General features: G+C 45.6%; 1 protein-coding gene across 4 annotated transcripts in view; it reads right to left on the bottom strand.

The window, feature by feature from the left end:
- TTLL10 (tubulin tyrosine ligase like 10) overlaps nucleotides 1–18,376 on the bottom strand; it is a 261,339-nt gene that overhangs the window by 135,107 nt on the left and 107,856 nt on the right. For 2 of the 4 annotated variants that reach the window (XM_075906186.1, XM_075906189.1), the window contains one exon: nucleotides 9,969–10,190. The exons of the other annotated variants lie outside the window; for them this stretch is intronic. The gene's annotated coding sequence lies outside the window, so the exon portion shown is untranslated. The remainder of the gene's footprint in view (nucleotides 1–9,968; nucleotides 10,191–18,376) is intronic. 4 annotated transcript variants of the gene reach the window in all.

The raw sequence follows: 18,376 nt of genomic DNA, 5'->3' as shown, positions 1-18,376 counted from the left end.
AAACTGTCATGCTTCATTAAGTCAAACACACTATGACTTGGATTGAGAGCAAATATCCTTTATGGATAGGGTGACTAAACTTTCCACAGGGAAAACAGGGCACTGTGTTGAAGCCTGAGGCCCTCTCCCTGCATGGAGCTTGCCTAAGTCATTCACCACCCCACATGACCCTAGAGTTGGCATTGCTGCTTATTCAAGCCCTGCCTGCCCCCCAGCCTGAGCTCTGCCTGCCCCCTGCTTAGCACTGGCATGGCCCCCCATATTCATCTACACCCCACTTTTTTACAAATGCCTATTTTTGCCAAAAAAAATTGGGATGCCAGGACTGGGATTGGAAAAGAGACTGCCTTGGTCAAATATGGTCACCCTACCTATGGACAGGTTATTTCATGGTCATCCTTACAAGGTTTCTTGTACCTTTCTCTTCCTACCTTGTTCTCACCACTCTTGATGACAAGCTATTGGACTAGTTGATCACTGAACTTGAATGGCAATTTCTTTTCCAAGTAGTGACCTAGAGCAAAGAAGCACATGGTCACCTGTCCTACTTCCTGTAACACTGGATTTCTTGGGGTTGTCTCCTATACTACCAGTTTGAGAGTCTAGACTTTAGTTTTACTCAGCTTTGTAATGAAAGTAGCTTGTGCGTGGAATCCTGTGCCCACTCTGCCCATGCATGCAAGTCCTTATCCTCAAGCAAAGTTCCTTAACAAAATCACCTGAGATCACAGCAGCTGTACACATTACCAGAATTGCTAAACTCTACACAGATGGGTGCGTCAGCTCAATGGGAGAATGATATGTGAAACCGACTGTTTGTGAGAGCAAAGTTCAACTCAAGGCACCACCTGGTGGGTCAGGAATCAGTCATAGCAGTAACAGGTTTCTGTGTCTTAACATGTCAGGCAAGCGAAGGGGGAGAAGAGAAACATAATGATCTTCCTAGTATTTGGAGAGGTGCGGTCACCTGGAGAGAAGAAACACTCTGTAGCTGGAACATGTTGCCTGAGCTGTAGTGTAAGATCAGAGGTACATTTTGGGTCTGCTTTCTTATCGATTCTAAAGGCAGCACAAGCAGTGGGGAAGAGGGAAGGGAAATTAGCCTTAGGACCAATTTGAATGCACAAGGGGAAAAGGACTTTTTGAATCTGATAAGCACAAAGGAGGGTAACCTCTTATCTTTGCCCCTCACCTCAGCTAGATGATGAGTTAGGCCAGGCAATCCAACTGGACAAAGTGCAGAGTTATACTTCCATAAAGCCAAAACTGTGCCATGACCTGTATTGCTGAATAAGGGAGAGATAAAAAGGTAAAAAGAGCCTCTTGTCTATCGTCATGCACCAGGGACGGATCCTGTTGTAGCATTAAGGAGAGCATTATAAGCCATTGGCTAGTACCAGGGGTGGGGAACCTCAGGCCTGGGGGCCAGATGTGGCCCCTGGCTTGTCTGGATTTGGCCTTCGAGACTCAGGGTCTTCCCTCGCCACTTCACTGCTGGGCTGGAACCCACAAAATCTCACTTGTGTGTGGTCCCCAACTGATTTTTCTGTGGGTCAACTGGCCCTGACCCAAAAAGGTTTCCCCACCCCTGGACTAGTTCATGCACAACATCTCCATAAGGGCACAGTTGGGTGGTGTAGTTACCAGCTAGAAACACAAGAGATGCCTTTTCAGGCCATTATAGCAAGCAGCATAATAACACTTAAAATATGTTGTGTTTCTAAAGCAGCTTTGTACTACAAATCTCCAAAACATGTTATGAATCATGGTTCATACTCATGCCTCATAAAGTAGATCAGCATTGTTACTCCAAATTTACAGACAGGAAAATGGAGGGACGGAGAGGTTAAAACGAATATGAGCACGTGTGGGTATAAGTATATACATAAATATAATTTTACTTTGGGGGGTCTTAATGTTTTAGTGTGTCTTAAAGTTGCACAGTCCACTCCAGCCTACACTGGGCTTGATTTCCAGAGCCCCCAAAGTTCCAGCTGAAGTCAATGGGACCTTTCTTTCAGTGTTTGAGACACAGGAAGCCTGATTTTTAAAGTTGCCAAACTGGGCACCTAAAAATGGCGGGCAACATTTCAAAGACAAGGAATCTCAGATAGCCCTTAAGGCAGAGGTTGTCAAACTGTGGGCCAGGACCCCAAAGTGGATTGCCAGGCCCGAGCATCACCACACAGGGCAGATGCGAAAGCCCAAGGGCTTCTGCTCTGGGCAGCATGGCTCAGGTTACAGGCCCCCTGCCTAGAGGTGAAGCCCCTGGGTTTTACCCCCCCCCCCCCACTCCCAAATACACACAGGGTGTGTCTAGACTGGCAAAAACTTGCCAGCTGTCTACACTGGCCGCTTGAATTTGCGCAAGAGCACTGACTTTGTAATGTACAAAATCAGTGCTTCTTGCGCAAATACTTTCATGCTTCCACTCAGGGATAAGCTCTCTTGTGCAAGAATACTTGCGCAAGAGGGCCAGTGTAGACAGGCACCTTAATTTTTTGCGCAAGAAACCCCGATGGCTAAAATGGCCATCAGAGCTTTCTTGCGCAAAATCGCATCTATACTGGCCACGGATGCTTTTGTGCAAAAGCACTTTTTGCGCAAAAGCATCCGTGCCAATTTAGACGCTCTTTTGCGGAAATACTTTTAACGGAAAAACTTTTCCGTTAAACGTATTTCCACAAAATCATGTCAGTCTAGACGCAGCCACAGAATGGTGGGGCTCAGATGGGGAAAGGCTTTTGTCTCCCCTTTTGGGGTGGTGTAGTAATTTTTATTGTCAGAAGGTGCACATGGTGCAGTGGAGTTTGAGAAATGCTGCCTTGAGGTATCCAAGGACATGCTTCTTTACAAAGAAGGAAAGGGAAGCTGAGCCTGAACTTTTAAACCATGATTTCAGTGTTGCCACTTTTCCCCTCTTGTTGCAGTATCAGCCTTTCCTTACAGACTATTATAAAGCATAACAGGTTGGCACCTTGCTCTGTCTAACTTTGTCTACCCGCTCTTGTTTGTTTCCTCTGTCCCCTCAATCAAGTGGAAAAAGAGGAGGAAAAAAGTCTTTCATCTTCCTAGCAGCAAGACTTCACATTCAAAGATTTGGTGCATTCTCAACTGCTGTAAATTGATGGGTAAGGCTGCCAACTGCCAATCTCAGGCTTCATATTAGTTTTCATCCAACCCTGTGTAGCTCTGGCTATAGCTTTTCCTGCCCTTTGTTCTCTCTCTGATCACTTAAATAGAAGCAGGTGTTTTCCTATATTGCTAATCTCTTGTACATTCATACAGTCCCAGCAACTGCTCTTGTGTCCCAGCTAGGTGAATGGAGCCAGACATTTAGCTGCAATGGAAGGCAATGCTCTGGCTCCACACACAAGCCAGACTGAAAGCTCCTTAATTTGCAGGAAATTTCAATCCCTTCCTCCATTCCCTCACTTTATATTTTCTCCTTTTAAAAAAGGCCTGCCCTGTGCCCTCCACTACCTGGAGCAGAACTAAGGGGAAAGCTTCAGAGTGGAGGGTTAATTTAGTTTGAAAGGGTTGAGAGACTGAGACTTTATTGCTGGCAAAAGATATTTCTGACACTAGTTACACAGAGGACCCTCATCTTCATAAAGACATAGAAGCTGGCAGACCAACAGCCCTGGAGATTAAAGTCCTCCCCTTATCCAGAGAACAGGTGCAGCCCAGAAGTACACATGCAGGCTTTCCCTGCAGTCGTGCCCCAGTCTTATTCTGGAGGGAGCTTTCAACAGTGAGTGGGGAATTCAGCCTCTCTATGCTGGCACTCACAATGAAACAGCCAATTAGGAGCAGTTGTGGTGAAGAAATGTAGACAAGTAACTAGGTAGCTCACCCGAGCTGTTTCACATAGGATCTAGAACAGCCAGCAATTACTTTTCAGCACTCAACCTAAACTGGATTTGAACCAGAGACCTAGTAGGCTCTACTCCTATAGAACAATCAAGTTTACAGTTCTTCAAATAGCAACACAGATGTGATGTCAGAAATCCAGAGAGTGTGATAGAATATAATTCCTCTAAGTTGCATGCTGGACTAGGCATTGCATAGGTTTAGAATTTTAAAATACTTCTGGATCTAAATGCACATTATCATAGCAAAACATACATCTCTTAGAATAATCTGGAGAGAGTACCTTATGCTATCATTGTACTTACTTAGAATTAGATCCATGTTAATGTGACTACATCGGATGTGATTCCTGTCTTAAATTCTTTAACTCTAACAACAAGAGCTTGAATTAACACAGGCTTTAGTTTTAGGGAGTGATAGTTATATTGTTCAAGATATATGGCCAGTTTCTGCTTTCAGATATGCTGTTGTAAATCCAGAGTGACTTTGCTGAAATCAGTGGCATTCCTCTGTATTTATACCAGAATAACCAAGAGCAAAATGTTAATCTTCTCAACTGGGCCATGCGAAGATTTTGATGCAAAACCATAGATCTGCCCAGGGTCAGTTGGCTGGTTTAGCTGTATGTCTATTCAGCCATGCCTACCCACAGAAGACCACATTTTCTGCTGGCGTAAATGGACAAAATTCCTCTGAAGTCAATGGAGCTGTGCACCTATTTACATTAGGAATATGAACGGTTAACTGGTTACGTGATAATCAGCTACTGGTAAGTATTGTGTAGTAAGGGTGATGCTTAACTGGCAGCCCCATGGGGCTGGAGGCTAGGGGTCAGCAGTTGTCTGCCATCCCCCAGCCCCATGGGGCCAGGAGCCACGCTGATTGTGGGTTGCTCCAGCTGGGCTGGGCCCACTGCTGCACTGGAGCAGATGCCCCTGCCCATGGGATCCCATTTAATCGGTTAACTGGCCAAATGTAACAGTTAACTGGTTATATGTGATGGTTAACCAGTTAACTCATTAAACTCACATAATTTTACATCCTAAGTTTACATGAGTAGAGAATCTGACCCATATGCTCAGTAAACCTTTCAATGAACTTAGCTCAAGTTTTGTGCTTGTAAGGAAACCTCACCCACGCACATTTCATGCTGGCTCAGGTTTTCTTTCAAACATTTTGTAAAGCTCTGGTGTTCAGGAGTGGAGAGCAAGTGAGGCTGGGAGAGGTGAGCAGACTAATCCAAGGAGGGAGCCTCCAATGGGGGAAAAGAGAGGACGGGAGTACTGAAAGGATGTAGGACCGTCAGAGCAGAGGTAATACATGGTGAAATCTCCCTATAATTCAAGGGAAGGGAGGGTTAGATGAGGATTCCCAGGCCCCTCCCATGAGAACTCAGAGAGCACAGCAGTCTGTGTGATTAACAACTGAAGCATGAAGCAACTGACATTTTATTAATAAGTATGTTTTTTTTCTTGTACAAGTACGGTTTCTCTTCCCTATTTGACACTGAATTAATATACTTTGTCTATACTTTATCCCTTTTCACCCACTGTATCCTGGACGGCTTCAACTTCGTTAGATAGTATCAATCCTGCAGAAATCATCTGGATGTTCTCAGGCACAAGATTGGATTACCCCATTTTAGCTTAATGTAACTGCAAATGTTATTGATTCACAGACTAGAATCGAAGGCCTCAAGGTACTTTTATGATCAGGTAGTGTGACCTTTTGCACAATACATGCCATAGAATTTCACTCATTATTTCCTGAACCAACCCCATTCTTGTTGTTGAACAAAAGCCCGGTGTTTTGAAAGACATCCAGTTTTAGTGTAAAGACGTCATGTGATGGGGAATCCACCACACCCTAAAGTCATCTTTAGTCTCGCCAGTATGGAGAAGAGAGGAGAACAGAACAAAATGTAACTCAGTACCTATGTGCCCTCTAATCTTTTTCATCCATGTGCAAAATTTTCCCACCTATGTGCAGCGTGCATTTTTTATGTGCTGAGATGTGCAAATGTGCACCACCAGTAGAAACAAAAAACCTAGCTGTGGGTGCTTTGCCAATCAGCTGGCCAGCATTTGAATCTCTCTTGAGCATCTGCACAAGCATTCAACTTGCCAGAAACACTGCTCGGTACCCTAGATGAGGGCACACGGCATCAGTGTTACATAACAATGATGCACACTTCTCTAGTACCTCTCAGTTAAGGATCACCAAGCACTTTATGGTTATGAATGAGTTAAACCCCACAACTCCCTGTAAATCAAGAAAAAGTAATTGTTCCCATTTTATGGAAGAAGAAAGGGAGGCACAGAAACATCACATGATTTGGCCAAGATCACACAGGAAGCCAATGGCGGGGAACAGTATAGAGCCTGCTTTCTCTAATGAGACACTTACTTGTAGAAACAAGGCTAGTATTGCTAAGATTTCTGCCCACGTATAGATGGTTTACTCTCTTATGTGTTCTTAGTGGTTCAAGGATCAGTCATCTGTAAAGCAGATCTCCTCAAATCACATTGCGTGACACTGTTAATACCTCCCTGACTTCACCAGCATCAGGTGCCAGGAGTGAGTATTAACTAGAGAGTCACCACACCAGTTCTGCCAGTGAACGCCTCCAAGCTGCAGCTTGTTTTGCATAGTTAACAATGACATGCAGAAGTCTGAATCATTAGCACACAATATTCTGCAATGAATAGCCCCCCCACATACATTTGTGCTTGCATTGCATGTTGAAACTTAACTTTATATGTACCCACTTTCTCTGAATTCCGCACCTGTGTAGCTGCCACATCTACAGAACAGTCAAAACTGAACAGGAAAAAGCCAATTTCACAATAGGATTAAAGATTTAACATCAATTCATGGGCTAGCTACTTTGTAGAGCCATGAAAGGCACAGCAAGGGATAAGGTAAAAACATTTTGCTCTTGCTTGATTTAATGCTTCTATATTAAGTAAATAAGGTTAAAATAAAATTCAGATCAGAAGCTGTTTGCTCTGGGTCAGGTGGCTTTCATCTTAGCTAATCAGTAAGACACACCTTACCTTCTGAAAAGCCTTCCCCATTAGCACTGCAGTTAAAACAGGTTTGTGGCAGCTCAGGTCACCCAGTTACAAGGTAAACACATATAAAACTACAACAATGAATGTGGCTTTTGCTCCTCAGAGCATACTACATCCAGGTTGCATCAAGGGATGTGCTGACTATGTTGCAAGAATTCTGTTTCCCCCTAATGTCAGCTGTAGAACTTAAGGATATACCATGAAAGGAACAAAATCAAACAGTGTTTGAGGTCATTGATCCTCCAAGGACAGTGGTTTTTATCACACTACAGGGCTTGCTCCTTTTCCCATCAAAGTTAACAGGAATTTTGCCATGGACATCAAGAGAAGCAGATTTAGGTCATCTTAGTTTCCTGACTTTGTTACAATTTATGCCCATCATTCCCTTCCGGCTAGGTTTAGTTTTGGGAGGCAGACCATGACTCTCATAAAACAAAAGAATTTATCCCTTCTCTGTATTTCAATAGTTAAATTAAGCCCACAACAACAAATGGGAGTGCTGAACCAAGGGAAAAAAACAAGTTAACCCTAATGAAGTTGTTAGTGTCCCTTGTATATTTTTATTACTTGGTTTTCTATATACTGCAACCTCAGTGTCTAAAAGTTCTGCCGGCCTGGGAACCTGCCATTTTGAAACAGCATGTTACTGAAGGACAGGTACACTGTGCTCTCTCTTGGAGGAGGAAAAAGAGAAGGCTGAGTTGAGGCCTCTTTCAAAGTCAGGGCTTTCTAAGGTACATTAAAACTTTTGGTCTAAGGTTGCATGGGACTGTAGGATTCTGGTCATACAATCTTTTATTAGGTAGCCACACCACTGTAGCAATACATGGCTTCAGAAATGCCTACATGATGTGTCAGGTTTGCTTTCCAAAGGCTGTGAGCAGGGTAGAAGACACAGTAGGTTTTGAGTCCTGCTGCATGAGACATGTTGCTGTATGTGGAAAGTGAGCAGAAACAAAGGGTGTCATGTGACAAAATATCTCCTAATCCTTGCAAAATAAATTAATTAAGGGATTCCAAGCAGTCTGTGTTGTAAATAGATTCAATGACCCTGGAACATCTTCACTTGACTACAAAACGACAGTGCAGAGAGTTTCATTTCTGACTTATTTTATAAAGGCAAAAAGAGAGCACATATACAGCAAGCACTGACATACAGTTGCATACTGCTCTGATTAACCACGAGGGTCCCCTCCCTAAATAGCTTTTTTTTAAATCCTATTTCCTGGTGGCTTTTTACCTGAATCTGATATGTACAGCATCCTTGGAGCCACGGACTCTGCTATGAAGGAAAAGCAGGAGCTCAAAAGCACAATGCTAGTAAGGGTCTGGCAAGTCTAGCCCTGACTACGCAAAAGGACTTCAGAAATAAAATGGTTTTGTCTTACTGCACTCCTAGCTACTATTTTATTTAGTACAAATTATTTCTTTGGGTTGGGCTGCGTATATATCTAGATTATTTGATTCCTAGGCCGGGGTGGAAAAAGGCATTGGCATGTCGAGGAGAAGGTGTAAGTGGCATGTTGAGGTGGAGATGTAGATGGGGTTTGTGTGGGGGGGAGCATGAAGGTTCCTCACTGATCTCCAGTTAAGTTCAGGGTGCCCCTTCATGCTTCACGCACCAAAGCACATCTGTCTACTTTGAGCCAGTCTCTCTAGTCTCGTTAAGTTTGGCTTGGCAAAGAACCAATGAGAAAAGGGGGGTCAAAAGTGGCATTAGCCGCCTTCGTAGTTTCCTGATCCCCAGGGCTGGCCAGAAGCTGGGAAGGGCAGCCTGAGGGATCTATCTTATGCCCAGCTGCCCATGGCCTTTAGGATCCATTCCAACAGCAGGAAGTCACTGACTGGGGTATAGAAATGCCCCAGCCACACCCAATGTTCCCTCTAATTTTTTTTCCGTCCATGTGCACAATACATTTTGTTATGTACACTGACGCATGTGTGGATGTGCACCACCAATAGAAACACATGCTGCTGGCTGTGGGCACTCCACTAATCAGCTGGGTGGCTTTTGAATCTCCCCTGGGCAGCTGCCCAAGTGCTCAGTTTATAGGGAACAGTGGTCACCCCCATGTTCCTGATCATGTTCCTTACCCCAAGGCTTAAGTGAACAAATAGTCACTATGGTGGCCATATGCCAGCTGGGCATGCGGGGGATGGAGGGAGGGGACTGAGCGGTGCAAAACTCCTGGAATAGAGGCTAGAATCTGGCCCTTTGAATGGAGGATTCCTTATGAAATGGGGTAGTGTATAACCATGTGACAGACTTAGGAACACAAACAAATGTACATCAGGAAACATCGAGCACTGACAGATAAATGAACTAGATAACTTAAGAGACCTTGTCCATCCCTCATACATCTATAAGTGCATCAGAGAGGGACTATTTCTATAAGATATTGAAGCATTTTGCTCTGAAGTTCACTGGTATTTGACTTTTAGAGGGTCTTGGTCACAGTTCCAACACAGGCCTAGAACTGTGCAGCTTTGCCTCACAATCACATAGCTATCAATTTGCACTATTGAGAAGATGATCTCTAATTCAGAGGCACTTTTGGAATAACGCACACACTTTCTGAAGATTTTGAAGGGCAAAGATCTTTCAGAGCTCCAGTCTAAGTTACTACCAAATTGCTTCTCTAAAGTAGAAAAAGATTCAAGTTGTGAAATTTAATTATACTTCTGGCTTTTGAATGTCTGGCCTATATCTAGGCTTTGATTTGGAGCCACGCACAAAAGTCAGATCAGCTCCAGGTTCAGAATTTGATCTCCTCAAAGTTCATGGGAGTTCAGATCCAAGGGTTGGTTTGGGGGTTTTTGGTTGTGGTGGTGGTGTTGGGGGTTTTTTGGTCTGTGTTTTTTTACTGAGTATATTTTTAATATAAAGCAGATAAAGATAAGGTGAGAACCTACTATTTCTATAGCAATCAGCCTTTTCAATAGCAAATGTCCCTGTAGCCCACTGTGAACAAGAGGCATGTTTATTCAGAGTAAACTTTACTTTTCCATGAATACATTTACCTTTAATATTCAATGGATGGCGGATGGTTCTATTCAGCTCCATGGAACGAGTTACAGTCCATGTGCCTTCCTCTGTTTCCCTGTGGCATTTGAATGTGGGAGTCAGGGTGTGTAAGAGCCACCTGCTTCAGAATAAAATGTCAGGGATTACTCATTCAAATCACAGCAAGCGGGTAGGGCATGGGTGAAGGTGAACGTCCAACTGCAAACGAGCTGCCAGACCTAGACAAAGAAAAACTCCTCATTATAAGTGTATAAAGTACAAACTCTATGCAAATGAGACAGGGAAATGAGAGCATTGCCTCTTGCCAATAAACTGAATACCCAAACTATGGAAAAAAAAGGAAGGCTCCATCAAAGTGCTACAGGAAGGAGGGCCCAGAGTGCTCTTAGTAATTGTGTTTGATCCCAGGGGTCGATTCCTCCACTGTGCATGAAGATAATTCCCAGTGATACAGACAGAAAGTATGCATGCATGAATCAAGGAGCAGGGCTTGATCTTACAAAGTGCTGAGCACCCTCAATTTCTATTGATCGCAAAGGATCAGTATCATAAAGGCTCAAGAACCTAACCATACCTGGAAGACCATTTTCATAGAATCATAGGACTGGAAGGGACCTCGAGAGGTTGTCTAGTCTAGTTCACTTCATTCATGGCAAAACTAGGGTATGTCTACACTACAGCACTAATTTGAACTAACTTAATTCGAATTAGTTAATTCGAACTAAGCTAATTCGAACTAGTGCATCTAGACCTAAAAACTAGTTCGAATTAGCATTTTGCTAATTCGAACTAGCATGTCCACATTGAGAGGGCCCTGAACCGAGGTTAAGGATGGCCGGAAGCAGTGCCGGCAGGGCATCAGATTAGGACTTAGAGCGTGGAGCTGCTGTCTCAGCTAGCCGAGGGCTGTGGTTAAAGGGACCCGACCCCCACCCCGGACAGACAGTTCTCAGGGTTCCCCGCTTGCTTGTCTAACTCGATGAGGGACAGCAAAGCAGTCCTGGCTTGGAGTGCCCTGAGTGCCCACACTGGGCACATCACAGCACTCGGCCATCAGCGCAGCTGCACTTGCCGCAGGCTGCCATCCGGGGAGGGGGGGTCAATCGGGGGGCTGCAGGAGAGCTTCCACCCCGAGGAGCCCGCAGAGCCACCCCAGTCCTCCCCATCGGGGGCTCGTACCCCATTCCTCCCTCATCTCCTTCCACTTACCCCTCCCTAGCCCCCCTACCTGATGTACAAAATAAAGGACACGTGTGTTCAAAAACAGAAACTCTCTTTATTTAACAAAACTCGGGGAGACTGGGAAAAGGAGGTGGGAGAAGGGAAGAGAGAGGGTGGGAGAGGGGAGGGCAACTAAAATGATCATGGGTTTGGAACAGGTCCCATATGAAGAGAGGCTAAAGAGACTGGGACTTCTCAGCTTAGAAAAGAGGAGACTGAGGGGGATATGATAGAGGTCTATAAAAGCATGAGTGGTGTGGAGAGGGTGCATAAAGAAAAGTTCTTCATTACTTCCCATAATAGAAGGACTAGAGGACACCAAATGAAATGGATGGGTAGCAGGCTTCAAACTAATAAAAGAAAGTTGTTCTTCACAAAGCAAATAGTCAACCTGTGGTACTCCTTGCTGCAAGAGGCTGTGAAGGCTAGAACTAGAACAGAGTTTAAAGAGAAGTGAGATAAAGTCATGGAGGTTGGGTCCAAGGAGTGCTATTAGCCAGGGCGTAGAAATGGTATCCCTGGCCTCTGTTTGTCAGAGGCTGGAGATGGATGGCACGAGACAAATGGCTTGGTCATTGTCTTTGGTCCATCTCCTCCAGGGCACCTAGGGTTGGCCGCTGTCGGCAGACAGGCTACTGGGCTAGATGGACCTTTGGTCTGACCCAGTACGGCCATTCTAAGCTCAGGGCTCAGGGTCGGGGGTCTCACTGGACCACCTTGATTTTCATGCACACCTGCTCCTTGGTGGCCAGGCTGGCAGCTATCCTGCCCTAGACGGCCACTTTCCTGTGCCTAGTGCGGAGGTCGTGGATGAGGTCCACAATGTCTGCACTAGACCAGGCAGTCGCCCGCCTCTTGCAGACCTGGGCAGGCTCCCGGGAGCCGCCAGCCTGGTCCCGGGAAGAGGCGGAGGGCTGGCTGGCAGCGGATGGCTGGCTCGAGCCGTGCCAAGCCAGCCCGTGTCCCTTTAAGGGTTCCAGGACCGGAAGGGGGGCAGAAGAGTTTCCCTGGTGTTGGCCAGAGTGGCCACCAGGGAAAGCTGGGGAGGGTTAGCCTACCACTAGTTCGAATTAAGTGGCTACACAGCCCTTAATTCGTACTACTTAATTTGAACTAGGCGTTAGTCCTCGTGGAATGAGGTTTACCTAGTTCGAATTAAGCGCTCCGCTAGTTCGAATTAAGTTTGAACTAGAAGAGCGCTAGTGTAGCGCCTATCAAAGTTAATTCGAACTAACTTCTGTTAGTTCAAATTAACTTTGTAGTGTAGACATCCCCCTACGTATTATCTATACTATCCCTGACAGGCAAGGGTGCCGACAGCTTCCGTGGGCCTCTGGGCAAGGTGTGGAGGGGCACAGCTCCGGAAGGGGCAGGCCCTCAGGTGGAAGGAGTGGAGCCACAGACAGCCTGCCCTGAGTACCACCCAAAATGCACCCACCACACCAGCCCTCACGGCCCAGAGTGTGGCGAACCCCCACTTAGCGCTGCCCAAAGCACACGGCACAGCACTTAGGAGGCAATTTAAAGAGCTCACGGCTTCAGCCATTGCTGCTGCCACAGCTTCAGGCCCCTTTGAATCACCAGCCTCTGGGGCAATTGCCCTCGTTGCTCCCCCTCCTGCTGGAGGACCTGCTGACAGGTGTTTGTCTAACCTGCTCTTAAAAATCTCCAATGATTTCTACAGGATTGCTCCAGCTCCAAACAACTGTTGGCTGTTAAACTTAAACCAAATTTCCTGGCTCTGGATACCTTGCACCTGTCCACCTGCAGCCATCTGCATTGTTCACAACTGCAGCTGTCTGGATGATTCATATATCTCTGTGAATACAGCCACTTCAAAAATTCATAGCTTGGATGAACATCCCCAGCTAGCGGGATGCAGTCAATGATGTCACTGATTGGGCTCAGATAAATGAATTTCAGGCGCTCCTCGAGTGCTTGTCTTATTTCAGTAGCAAGTAGGAGCTTTTGTTTCAAAGTCTGATGCAGTGAATGAGTAAGTCACTATAAAGTTACATGGGCAAAGATAAAAGGAAGCAGGATATGGTGGAGAGTACAGCCTCTTTTTTTTTTTTTTTTTTTTTGCAGGTGTACTGGAAACAATAAAACTGAAGCCTTTGTTTGATTATTCAGCCATCTCCATTTACAATACAAATATACTGGCTTCCCTAGACAAGCCCATACAATCTCATAAGCACACATGACAAAACAAATAGAAGGAAGTCATGTTCTTTCACTGTATCTTTAACCCTCTTTCCCCCGATACAAAGTATATTTGTTTGTATGGTTTATTTTTTGACAAGAAGGGGAAGTTTTTTGGGGTGGGATGGGGAGGTTAATTCAAATGTATTTCTATTGGTATTGCCATTAAATGAAAATTACTTAGTTTCTGATTCTGTACTCAGTTATACTGGTATAAATCAAGAATAAATCCACAAAGGGAAATAGAATTACCCAACACCAGAAAGAATAAGTGTGAGATCAGAATAATGACCATAAATCTCAATTTCTTAAAACACCACTCTCCAAAATCCATCTGAAATCTCCATACTGTCGTAACAGCAAATACAGGGCCAGATCCAAATCCCACTGAAAACCATGGAAAGATTCCCATGGACTTCAACAGCTTTGAATCAGGCCCTAAATCAATTAATAATGGCCCTCAGCAAAACTGGGCCTTGTTCTCACTATACTGTATATTGGGTTGTAATTTTCGCATATGCAAAGCAACTGCAAAGTGGGATTAAAATGCACTATAGCTTGAACCTTCTAGTTGAGCATCCTCAAGACCCAACCAGTGCCAAACCAGAGAATTTGTTGGACCACGTGAGGTCAATATTGTCTAGCATCGTTACCAACACTTCCACTGTGAGTGGACTGCTTAGAGACTTATAGGGGCAAATTAGAACTAAATAACAGCATAGAACACAGAGAGTCAGGACTGGTGGCTATAAACAAACTTGATGGCACCACAGGAAACTTGTCACACCCATTACAAGGGAGCATCTAGCTAACTAACAGATGTCGCTGGACCAGAGAGTGCCAAAATAAAGTGGTTCAACCTGTAGTGTAAATGACTGCCTAGGACAGTGGTTCTCAACTTGTTTCAGTCCGTGGACCACCAGGCCAATCAAAAAAATTTCGTGGACCACCTCCAGCACACGTAGCACAGGACGAACGACACAGCAACTGCTCAGCATGACGGCGGCAGCTACACTGACGCTCAGAGCCTCAGACGGAAATTACTGGCAACACAATGCGGATGCGTCCTAAATGACGCTATGGATGACGCGTCGCGTGCTTGTGAACACGGCGTAAAACAGCCTAACAGCGGCGCCTGCTCACGTCATGTGACTTTGGACAATGTTCCTGTGGACAACTGAAAAAGTCACCATGGACCACCAATTGAGAACCACAGGCTAGGATGTGAGGCAGGGAAAAATCTGGCCTGTACTGTATAATACTTCTTCTCCACAAAGATTACTATGGTACAATTGATGAAAGTCTATAGAATGGTGAATCTAACCTGCATGGAAGTTAACTAATTTTCCTCCCACTCATTTTACAATAATATGAAGCTTTTGACGCAAAACAGCATCCTCATATAAAGTGCATTAACAAGTGCTCACACCTGGTTCTGAGGCAAAATTACTTATTGGCTTGTGCTACTGTGATCATCATAGTCCTGCCTTGCATTACTTACATTGGTTGCCTATATTATTACTTTTATTATTTAATGTCACTCTACATCAATGGTGGATTGTGCTCACATTCACACAGCCATATCTTGTTCTTCGGTGGTCAACTAAGCTTTAAAGGCATACGACCTGAGAAGTAACTCTATCAGAATGTCTTGTATTCATAAGGAGACCTTTCTCCAACCCAATCACCACCCCTTTTCTTATTGTCCTATTTCCAAATCGCTGTCACCAGCACCAGGAACACTACCAGCAGCCTAACAAGATTAGGCATGACATAATTTCATAAAGCAAATACATCAAGTCCAGAATCTTAAAATGAGGGCCTACCCGTTTGTGATGAGCATGATGGTGAAATCACTTGGTGAAATCCGCTGGCCTGTGTTACATGATCATAATGGTCCCTTCTGCTCTTAGGCTATGTCTACATTACAGAGTTTTTTCGGAAAAACGGCCGCTTTTCCGAAAAAAACTTCACTTACATCCACACTGCCATCGCATTCTTTTGAAAAAAAAATCAAAAGAACAGAGGGGTTTTTCCAACATTCATAAACCTACTTCTACGAGGAAGAAGACTTTTTCCAAAAGAGTTCTTTCGGAAAAAGGCGTGTGTGGATGGGGCAGAGGGAGTTCTTTTGAAAGAAGAGGAAAGAGGAAAAAGCACAGGTGCCCTGGTGGCCATTCCATTCATAGTAATCACACCTTATGTGTGGGTTAGCGTCCATTCAGTATAGACGCTATCTTTCGAAAAAGCAGATTGCTTTTTCAATTCGCTTTGGCAGTGTGGAAACTCTCTTTCAGAAGAAATTTTTTTGTAAGATCTCTTCCAGAAAAACTTCTTCTGAAAGAAGGCTGCAGTCTAGATGTAGCCTCAGACTATAAATCTGTGAAGTAACAGGAAACGGGAAAGCTAAGAGCTGATAAACACGCTGATAAACATGCCATGCTGTTCCATATGTGTGCACTGACTTCCCAATGCTAATTTGCCACCATCCATTCCTCATTTATATCCCTCTTAGGGTACGTCTACACTACAACGTTAATTCGAACTAACTTAGTTCGAATTAGTTAATTCGAACTAAGCTAATTCGAACTAACGGATCTAGACTAAAAAACTAGTTCGAATTAGCGTTTTGCTAATTCGAACTAGCATGTCCACATTAAGTGGACCCTGAACCGGGGTTAAGGATGGCCGGAAGCAGTGCATCAGATGAGGACTTAGAGCGTGGAGATGCTGTCTCAGGCTAGCCGAGGGCTGCGCTTAAAGGGTCCCGACCCCCACCCCGGACAGACAGTTCTCAGGGGTGCCCCACTTGCAAAGCAGTCCTGGCTTGGAGTGCCCAGAGTACCCACACTGGGCACATCACAGCACTCGGCCATCAGCCCGGCTGCACTTGCTGCAGGCTGCCATCTGGGGAGAGGGGGCAATCGGGGGGCTGCAGGAGAGCTTCCACCCCAAAAGCCCGCAGAGCCAGCCCAGTCCTCCCCATTGGGGGCGCGTACCCCATTCCTCCCTCACCTCCTTCCACTTACCCTTCCCTAGCCCCTTTTCTTGATGTACAAAATAAAGGACAATTGTGTTCAAAAATGGAATCTGTCTTTATTGAACAAAACTGGGAGAGACTGGGAAAAGGAGGTGGGAGAGGGGAAGAGAGAGGGTGGGAGAGGGGAGGGCAACTAAAATGATCATGGGTTGGGAACAGGTCCCATATGAAGAGAGGCTAAAGAGACTGGGACTTTTCAGCTTAGACAAGAGGAGATGGGGGGGGATAGGATAGAGGTCTCTAAAAGCAGGAGTTGGGTTGAGAGGGTGCATACAGAAAAGTTCTTCATTATTTCCCATAAAGAAGGACTAGAGGACACCAAAGGAAAGGAATGGGTAGCAGGCTTCAAACTAGTAACAGAAAGTTGTTCTTCACAAAGCAAAGAGTCAACCTGTGGAACTCCTTGCTGCAGGAGGCTGTGAAGGCTAGAACTAGAACTGAGTTTAAAGGGAAGTGAGATAAAGTGATGGAGGTTGGGTCCATGGAGTGCTATTAGCCAGGGGGTAGGAGTGGTGTCCCTGCCCAAGGTTTGTGGAAGGCTGGAGAGGGATGGCACGAGACAAATGGCTTGGTCACTGTCTTCGGTCCATCCTCTCCAGGGTCCCTAGGGTTGGCCGCTGTCGGCAGACAGGCTACTGGGCTAGATGGACCTTTGGTCTGACCCAGGACGGCCATTGTAAGCTCAGGGCTCAGGGTCGGGGGTCTCAGTGGACCCCCTTGATTTTCATGCACACCTGCTCCTGGGTGGCCAGGCTGGCAGCTCTCCTGCCCTAGAAGGCCACTTTCTTGTGCCTAGTGCGGAGATCGTGGACGAGGTCCACGATGTCCGCACTAGCCCAGGCGGCTGCCCGCCTCTTGCAGTCCTGGGCAAGCTCCCGGGAGCCGCCAGCCTGGTCCCGGGAAGAGGGGGAGTGCTGGGGGGCATCGGGTGGGTAGCTCGACCCGTGCCAGGTGCAGGGTCTGCTGGCTGGGTGCTGGCAGGCTTGCACCTGGCACGGGCACCGTAGCCAGCCCGTGCCCCTTTAAGGGGTCCAGGGCCGGGAGGGGGGCAGACGAGTTTCCCTGGTGTTGGCCAGAGTGGCCACCAGGGAAACCTGGGGAGGGCTAGCCTCCCACTAGTTCGAATTAAGGGTCTACACAGCCCTTAATTCGAACTAGTAAATTCAAACTAGGCTTAGTCCTCGTGGAATGAGGATTACCTAGTTCGAACTAAGCGCTCCGTTAGTTCGAATTAAATTCGAACTAATGGAGCGCTAGTGTAGCGCCTATGAAAGTTAGTTCGAACTAACGTCCGTTAGTTTGAACTAACTTTGTAGTGTAGACATACCCTTAGAGACCCACTTCTTGTGTAATGACCACAAGTGGATTTATTAGGAAAAATGGGGAGGAGGAACCCACAAGTTATCTCCACATCTGAATCATTTAGGGTGTTCATTTAAGGACTAGAATAAGTCATAGGGACTGTAGAGCCATGCTCAAGATCCCAGCTGTTAGAGTCCTGGGATGAGATCAGACTCTCATCTTTCATTTTAAAACAAACTTATATTTCTAGAGATGCAAAGAAAGTCTTGAAAATGTAACCGGAGTGTAAATTATGCCTGCCTGGGTGTGCAGAAAGGCTGAAAAACAGCTGCAAGAGGTGTGAACCATTCCATCCATTTTAAGTCTGCAACCTACTGACACCCCAAAGAGAGGCAGGGCTAAATCCTGAGGGCAGAGCCACATTGAGGAGGTACCACAGGAGACCCATATAGGGCCCCCAAACTGCCTTAATTTCAACCCTGGTTCTCTTATCTATGCAAGTCTTCAGGGCAGAGACTGTTTTAATTTGTGCATTGTGCAGCTCTGAGCGGACAGTCAGCAGTAAACAAATCATAAATAATAACAACAAAGAGAGGCAGTTTGCGGGGGTGAGCACTTTCTCAACATGAAAGTCTCTAT

The sequence above is a fragment of the Pelodiscus sinensis genome, chromosome 23, assembly GCF_049634645.1.
Source record: "Pelodiscus sinensis isolate JC-2024 chromosome 23, ASM4963464v1, whole genome shotgun sequence".
Lineage (NCBI taxonomy): Eukaryota > Metazoa > Chordata > Testudines > Trionychidae > Pelodiscus > Pelodiscus sinensis.
Note: the sequence above shows the minus strand (reverse complement) of the source record. Positions and strands in the feature narration are given on the sequence as shown.